We start from the raw sequence: 8,558 nt of genomic DNA, 5'->3' as shown, positions 1-8,558 counted from the left end.
ACAAGACGCTGGTACATGGGGGATGAGATGATACTCTGGAGGGGAGCACAGACAAATGTGGTTTGCATCAAATAGTTTGTGCCTAAAGCGAGCATTTGTTGCATCCTACTCTCCCCTTAGAATTTATCCCATCATTTGCCAAGATATGCAGGGTGTCATTTTATAGGGGAGATTTATTTGGTTTCTATCACTTTCTCTTCCAGTTTTATCATTAGTAAAAAAAATTAAAAATTGGGGTAAGTGATGCTGATAATTAAAAAAAAAGTACATTTGTTAACACGTTTGTCAATCATAATCCTTTCTGCAGACAGCATCAAATCAAATCTGAGTCTAGAGTCTCCTCCAATGGATTTGGGCATGTCAGACCCAACAGCCTGGACCACTGCAATGAATAACTTGGGGATGGCACCAATGGGAATAACAGGAGATCCTCTTTTGAAGTGAAGGACATGAGGTAGGAGTTGGTAATGCAGGTGAGCTGTGCACAAGCAAGCTGCCAGCTAGCTCTGTGGAGGCTCCTTTTATTGGCACAATATGCAAACCCAGGCAGATACATTTTGGACTGTGACCTTTACACATCTTCCAACCCCGAAATCGTGGGGTGGTACAAAGTTATTTTGGCACCTGTTTCCACCGCATCATTTCCCCCTTGCACAATGTATGACAAAGGAGACAAAGGTCACAGACAGGGCACGGCAGACTACTAAGACCACAAAAGGTTGGACAGAGGGCAAGATGTTCAGACAGCTGTGGCTTTATCTGTGAGGGGGAGTGTGCTCCGCACCCCAAGGTTACGCGTGCAGACAGCTGAGGCTGCCCACGGGCGGGAGTGTGCTCCATAACCCAGCGATCATTCCTACACTCTTTTGCCTGGTAGGTTGTGCTCTTGGTTTGGTATTGCCGCTGCAAGCACACAATGCTTAATTTTTCCAGTGGAGTGATGAGGGGAGCAAATGTTCAAAGAACACACAAGATCCGTGGCCTAAAATGGGTGGGTAACCTCTGGCCTGGGTCTGATTAGGCCTGTTAGGCCTCCTTATTTAGCCAACAAAGCCATTTTCAGGGAAGCCATGCCCATCTGTCCTACATCTGTCGGAAGTCATATATGATGTCAGATATGGGGTAGGTCAAAACTTGGATAATCTGAAAGGGTGTTTGCAGGTTTCACTAATTAGGTGATTGGCAGCACCTGCAAAGCACCCTGCAAAATAGCACTTTGAAAGGGTCTTTGCAAGACTAGACAATCAGCTGAGCGCTCTATCTACTTGGCCCTTAGGAGTGGCTGCGATAATAAACAAAAAACAACTCTGCAACTTTAAAGCAGAATCTGGCTGTGATTGGCTCTTGTATGTTACCAAAAAAACACCTCCACTCCATCTATGGAGCCGTTAAGCACTTTTAAAAAAGTTTCCTAAAAAAAAAAAGTAATTGACTGAATGAATGGATTTATGCGTAAGCACTCATGCAGCACTTCTAAAATTAAAAGAAGGCAAGGCAGCCTGCGGTGGAAGAGGCAAAACAGATGCCTGAGCCAGCTTTCAATGTGGTGGTATGTATGGCTGTCATTTCAGTTACAAAACCAGAAGGAAGTGAGGCTAATCTCCCAGTATTAGGATGTACTGTGGGCTCTCTTTTTCTTCAATCCTGCCTGTGCCCGCATCTTTGTCCTCCCACACATGAGAATTGGCTTTTGTGGGATTATGTGGGCTGTCAAATGGCTCTACTTCTCCAGACGCATTTCTTTATGTATCTCTCAGGTCCTTTAAGTTTTGATTTTACTGATGGAAAAAATCTGCTTTCCTAATTAGAATTATTGTGCAGTTGCAGCTGAAACAATCTAGCTTGATGGCCTCTCTGTTTCAGACTTCGACCCTGCCCTTGGAATGATGACTTGGGATCCCACCAATCAGTCCCTTGATGTCTGGCTTGGAAATAGTGCCACCACCAGTGATTAAGGAGATCATTCATTGCAAAATTTGCACACGCTTCCCACCTAGCTCAAGTAATCCTTGCCATTCTTGCAGTTGCACTGGGATCAATTGGGAAATATTGAAAGTAAAGAGGGACATCTGATGAAGAGTCTGGTGGATGTACAGATCATGGAGGGAAGAAGAAGCTCTTTTCCCAACAGGATACTTTTTATAGTTTGGCCAAGCCAGAATAGCTTTTAGATTGTAGAGGTGGCCAGGACCACCTCAACGGGAGCGCTGGGAGCCTCAAGCATCTTCATGTCCTCAAGGAGTGAGGCCATCTCTGTACTACCCTGCTGTGCTGCTTGCTGATTCTGTCCACTTAATGAGAGGCAAAATGGAGAAGCAAACATTACTGGTTAAAACAGCAGTCTAGAGGTGGTTGTGGGGGAATCAGTGGCAGGGAGAACCAGTGGCAGTCAAGGATCACAAGGGCTGGTGTCCAGCGACTTCTGGAGAGTTGCATGATACCCACCCCTGGTCTAGAATGCCAGTTGATGAAGGGAAGGGAGGTAAATGTGTAACTTCCCAGAACTCAGCCCTAGTCTGCTTGGCAGTCCATCTCTAACACTTTCTAGTTGAACCCTCTCTGTTTTAGAATATTTTCAAGGTCAGGGAGTAATTGGAAGAGGAAGCTATAGAGATGAGGTTGCAAATCTTTTTTTAAAAAATAAGATTTTCGACATCATGAAGGGCGAAAATCATGGCAGTGTTGATTGTGTAGTATGCTGTGCTATACTGTAGATTGGAACATGAAAATGCATAGGACGTTTTCCAAATGGAAGCCTAGTTTTGCATAGCTGTTGCTGCAGGCTGCTAAACAGCAAGCAGTAATAAAAAGAGAACCCAAGTAAATTTTATAGATTCTCCGGAGACAAAGCAGGCAGACCCCCATGTTGCAGATGGGGGAAACAGAGGAACAGTCTAATAATAATAATAATAATAATAATAATAATAATAATAATAATGATGATGATGATGATGATGTCATAATTTATTACTTATACCCTATCCATCTGGCCGGGTCTCCCCAGCCACTCTGGGCGGCTTCCAACAGGATATTAAAAACACAATAAAAGATCAAACATTAAAAGCTTCCCTACCACAGGGAAACTGCTGATGGTTATTTCTGTAACTATCATTGCCTTTTTATCCAGCACTGACAAAAAGGACACAGGGCACCTGCACGTGGATTTTGCTCAAGCCTGGGAATGCAAGCAGCGGATGCTGGCCTGGGAAGAGCACCATCGCAGAAGGATGGCAGAAAAACAGTTCCACCCTCCCTCCCCACCTCCTGTTGTCCACTATTCGTATTATGAGTGCAGTATTGTTGCTGAGAAGTTAAAAGGTACATAGGGCTGTAGAATAATGCCCCAAACTGGCAGGCTGTTGCATGAGGATTGTGGCAGGTGGTTAGGAACATAGGAAGTTGTCCTGTACCCTATCAGATGAGTTATCTGTTTCTTACCCAGTACTGTATACTCTGACTGGCTGTGGTTCTCCAGGGTCTTGGAAGAAGAAGGATCTTTCTCATCACTTCCTACCTGGGGACTCTAAGGATTGCACCCAAGACATTTTGCATGCAAAGCAGATGCTCTTCCACTGAGATGTGATCCATCCCATGTAGACATACAACAGATGAGTACATTGCAACTGTTTGTGGAGTTATTCTCATCCACCCCAGCCTTTCAGAGTTTTGCCTTGCTTGGGTGGCTCATTTCATGCAGACCTATGCAAAACAGTAGTATTAATTAGACTGTTGCTTGTTATCTGAACGTCTCCAAGTGACTTAACTAATGTTTAATACATAAATGTAAATACATTATACCATAAAAACATAACAAAAGAACCCCCATAGCAGCCACAGGAAGCTTTGGCAGAGCACTAGTAACAAAACAATATAATTTTAGCCTATCAAACATCTTACTATGTTTTTGTTTTTTAAACTCTCACACAGGGAGCGGTGATTTAAATAATATTACTTGCAAAATGCACCAGTGCTTTGTACCTGAGCAGTGTTTCTCTCTTGGGTCAGATGATTCAAAGTGTTTGGAAGCGGTGCAGACACTGCTGGCCTGGCTAGAGCGTGGGGAAGTGAACAGACGGACTGCAAACAACTTCTACTCAATGATCCAGTCAGTCAACAGCCACATCCGCCGACTTACAAATGAGAAAGCAGCCCATGAAAAGGAAATGGAAGAAGCAAAGGAAAAGTTCAAGCTTGCACTCTCAGGAATTCTTGCTCAGTGTAAGTGTTTGGGGCTTGCAACCAGGATGTCAAAGTCTCACTTGATGGAAATGTACCATTTTTTGTTTTCTTTTTTTCCAGTTGAAGGTTGAACAAGAGAGAGAGACACAGATCCGGAACATACATTCCCTTTATTAGGAAACATAATTAGGTTTATTTCTTACAAATTTCTAAACCACCATGCTGCATTCGTACAAATGTCAAAGAAAACCAGAAAACAGTTTAAAAAAGGAAAAAGATAACAAACCATTTAACAGACAAAATGCTGGATATTAAAATTAATTTTAAATGAATGAAGGGTTACCAGGTCATTAATGCTCAGTGGAAACAAGAAAATCTTACAAAGCTTCTGGAAAACTATCAAAATCTTATTCTGATAGGTTTCTGGAGAAAAAATGGTCCTCAGACACAACAAACAAAAAAGCCCACAAAACTCCTACTGTGCACATTTTCTTTGGTAAACTAATGGTACAATCTGGAGAGCATTCTTGGGTGATTATTAATGGGATGGGACACAGGAAAGAACATGGTAGTGAGCCTTAGTAGATGTCATGTGCTTGCAGCATATATACTGCATCAGGAGACAGACCACCTATTTCTGCACCAGCTGAAGCTTCTGAATCTTCTTTGAAGTGTCTTCTTAATTTCTGTTCATACTTGGGATGTGCAGGTATTTTCTGCCTTAGTGATGTTCCTACCCACAGGCTGCTCCTGTGTTAACCACAGCCTTGTAATTTTGGCGATTGCTGAGCGGCTTCAGCAACAAAGGTAGGTGTATAGCCAAATCCCTTATCTTCCTGTTCAGATACAGATCATCTTACTAAATGGGAGATTTAAGCCTTCAAGGTAATGTAATATCGCTGCATTTTTCCTTTTTCGTGTCACTTTAAACTTTATGTACAAAACAACTTTATGTACAACCCTAAACAACAGGGCAATACAAAACATTTGATGCTCTTCTGAGCCCTGGGAGTGTTCTGCAGTTTCCATTGCCCTGTTGTTAACCAGGATCCATTTCCAACCAGGAGATTCTATTCCTATTGAATGTCCTGCAGAGCTTTCTCTCCTTCATTCTCTGGAACTGAGTAATTAGCCAACCAAGTCCCTGGCAGGCAGCAATGCTGCAGTGCCTCACAGCTGGGGAAGCCGACACCTTAGCAGCCTCCTGGCCTTGATAATCTGATTTTAAGGTCACCTTGTTGTGGATCACAGCACAATGTGACCATTCGTCTCCTGAGTGTACCAAGAGGATTCTGAAGTCCTTTACAGTTTGCTTAGTGTTTGTTTTTGAATTGTTTTATTCTGTTAACCTTAAAAAAAAATATTGGTCCCGGATTCCAGAAGGAGGTACAGTAAGTAGCAACTGGGGGGAACCTCAGACCTGAATCCTGTCATGATGTTGGTGTTGGTCAATCTTTAGCCAGGGCAAGAGCAATTCAGTAGCCTCTCCAGCGTTCAAGCCAATCACCTGTGGCTATGGGAAGGACTTTTAGCTCCTTTCAGGGAAGATAACACTGGGCAACAATTTTTTACTTTTTGAATGTTGTCTAGATTTCTGCAATTGATTTAGGGTATCTTTGCACTGCTGAATCAGGAAATGGCATCCGTTTCTCTCCATCAGGTCAGGTTTTTGTGCTATGTTGATTTGAAAAAAATCAGATCTTGTGACAAAATCGATTACATTTTTGTGGCGTTATCAGCTGATTTTTGTCAACACGTATCAGCCTAAATATGTTTTCAAGAGAAAAAAATGTTTTTCCAACAACATATATTGATTACCTGATAGAAACATCGATTACTGTAAACTGAATGGTGGGCATTGATAAAGGTAAGTACACGTAAATTGCATGTTGCTTCACCATTTTTCAAACTTCAGGGCTTGAACTTCCATTTCTTGGAACTCCTGGAATGCTCAGCAGCACGGAGGTCTCTCTTCAGAGTCCAACAGTAGTCAGCCATCATGACTGTGTCCCAGCGACCCTGATACCTGGTCTCCATCTCTTTCATGTCCTGATGGAATCTCTCCCCCTGCTCGTCACTCATTGAACCCAGGTTCTCAGGAAACCGGTCCAGATGTGAAAATAGGTAGTGCATCGTGACGCTCATGTTGCAGCCCAGGTTTCTGAAAGCAGTCAGCATGTTGTTGACAAGTTCTGCGTAGTTTCTGGCCTTATTGTTGCCAAGAAAGTTCTTCACTACCAGAACAAATGCCTTCCACGCTTCCAGTTCCACTTCGTTCACTGAGCTTCCGAACTCTGGATCTCTGATGAGCTGACGGATCTGAGGACCGTCAAAGATGCCAGCTTTCAACTTCTCCATGGTCAATCCTGGAAAAACCTGGCACAAGTAAGTGAAGTAGTCACCATCCTTGTCCAGAACCTTGGTGAACTGCTTGATTAAGCCGAGCTTGATGTGCAGCGGTGGGAAGAGTATTCTGTCTCTGTCCGCCAGAGGGTCGTTGATGACGTTCCTTTTTTTGCAAGGCACCAATTCCTCCCGCACAAGCCAGTCCTTCTTCGTGTAATGCTGAGCACGGTCCCTACTATCCCACATACACAGAAAACATGGGTACTTGGTGAAGCCAGACTGTTGTTCCAACAAAAAGTTCACCATCTTCAGGTCAACACAAATAAACCACTTATGCTGATTATAACCAATTTTCTCCAGCACATACTTCACCGCTTCATAGTTCTCCTTCAGTGTACTCGAGTGAGCCAGGGGTATAGAGGCAAACTGGTTGCCATTGTGTAGCAGAACACATTTCAGTGATCGCTTGCTGCTGTCAATGAACAGTCTCCAATCTTTGGGTTCGTACTGTGGCACTCCAAGCTTGAGCAGAAGCTGCGCAATATCTGCACAGTACACCAAGTCCTTCTCTTCCGAGAAAAAACGGAGGTACTCTTGATGCCTGTTGCGGAAGAAGCTGATGCGAGCACTGTCAGAGAGGAGGTTTTTTCCCTTCAATCTGGATGCCAACAGTTCGGCAGAGTCCTTTGACAAGCTGAGGTCACAAACTAGATCATTCAACTCCTTTTGGGAAAATGGATGTGGAGCATCATCTTCAAGAACCACTTCTTCTTCTTCATGTCCTTCAACACTGGAGGCATCTTCGTCACTAATGTCAGGAAGTTCTCCGAAGATAGGCACTGGAATTTCATCACAATGAACTACAGGACGACGTGCTGATTGAAGATCAGGATACTTGAGGCCGCTCCGGTTCTTTTTGTTGATCCCAGTCACATCAACAGCGCAGAAGTAGCAGTCAGTGACATGGTTTGTCAGCTTCCTCCAAACCATGGGAATTCCAAAGTTCAGACTCCTCTTGCCATTGGTCCACCCACGTAGAGTCTCGGGGGCATGCCTTGCACACCATGTGTGGCGCCCAAGCTTTATCCTGGTCACCAAGTTTAATACCAAAATAACTTTATGCTTTGCCGCACCAATTTATGGAAAATTTTGAGGTTTTATGACTTCAAACTGATCCCTTTTCGACATAATCACCCAGAACTATCGGACCTGAATACTTCTTGTCATTAAAATAATCATTTCCAATCAAAACAATTATTCGACATGGCATTTTACCCCCTCCAACTTCTTCTAAAATGCTCCACACAAGTGTACATGTGAACAAAAACGTAAAAAACTGACATGTGGCCATAGCTCAAAAACTTGACCTGATTGAGCAAAACCAATGTGATTTTTGGATTCAGCGCATCAGATTCGTCCTAAATCAACTGAAAAAATGCAGACAACAAATTTGTTGTTGACCAGTGTAATCTTTCACATCTAAACCTTTTGGCTAGAAATTTGCATTAATATGTTTTGGGAAAGGACCTGTATTACTTTACTGAATGTGGGGCAGCATATCATACTTTTCACATCACCAGCAGGGCCCTACTCTGGTGTTTAAAATAACATTCCATCCTGAGGAAAACTATGCATTGTAACTTCTCATATAAGCTGTGCAAATATGTACATGTGGTGATTTTTAAAAATAATCTAGTCATAAAACTGGTTCTCATGTAATGCTAAGCCAAATGCTCAGCACAAATGCATGAATGTGAGGCTTTTCAGAGAGGATATATGTCAGGGAACTGGGGGCTGAGAAGGGGGAAATGATGGGAAAATACAGAGATAAGCCTCCGATCGTAAGTAGTTGCACCTCATCAGAGGATGATGAGGATGATGAAGGGATGTCAGGAAGGATGATGAAGGGATGTCAGGAAGCAATGAATCAGGGAGGGGGGAGCAATTTCCGGGGCTTAGCTCTTCACGTAAAAGAGGAAGGAAAAGGAGAGGGCTCCAGAAGTGGTTATGCTGGAGAAAACGAAAGGAACAGT

General features: G+C 43.2%; 1 long non-coding RNA gene across 1 annotated transcript; it reads left to right on the top strand.

Moving 5' to 3' along the window:
- Positions 1 to 3,182: 3,182 nt before the first annotated feature.
- On the top strand, positions 3,183 to 4,958 carry LOC310753671. Its single transcript, XR_014543439.1, has 3 exons — positions 3,183 to 3,318; positions 4,006 to 4,218; positions 4,300 to 4,958. It is a non-coding gene; the product is annotated as an uncharacterized lncRNA (long non-coding RNA).
- The last annotated feature ends 3,600 nt before the right edge of the window (positions 4,959 to 8,558 follow it).

This window comes from Podarcis filfolensis (assembly GCF_964270895.1).
Source record: "Podarcis filfolensis genome assembly, chromosome: W".
NCBI lineage: Eukaryota > Metazoa > Chordata > Lepidosauria > Squamata > Lacertidae > Podarcis > Podarcis filfolensis.
The sequence above is the reverse complement of the archived record's forward strand: the minus strand, read 5'-3'. Positions and strand labels throughout refer to the sequence as shown.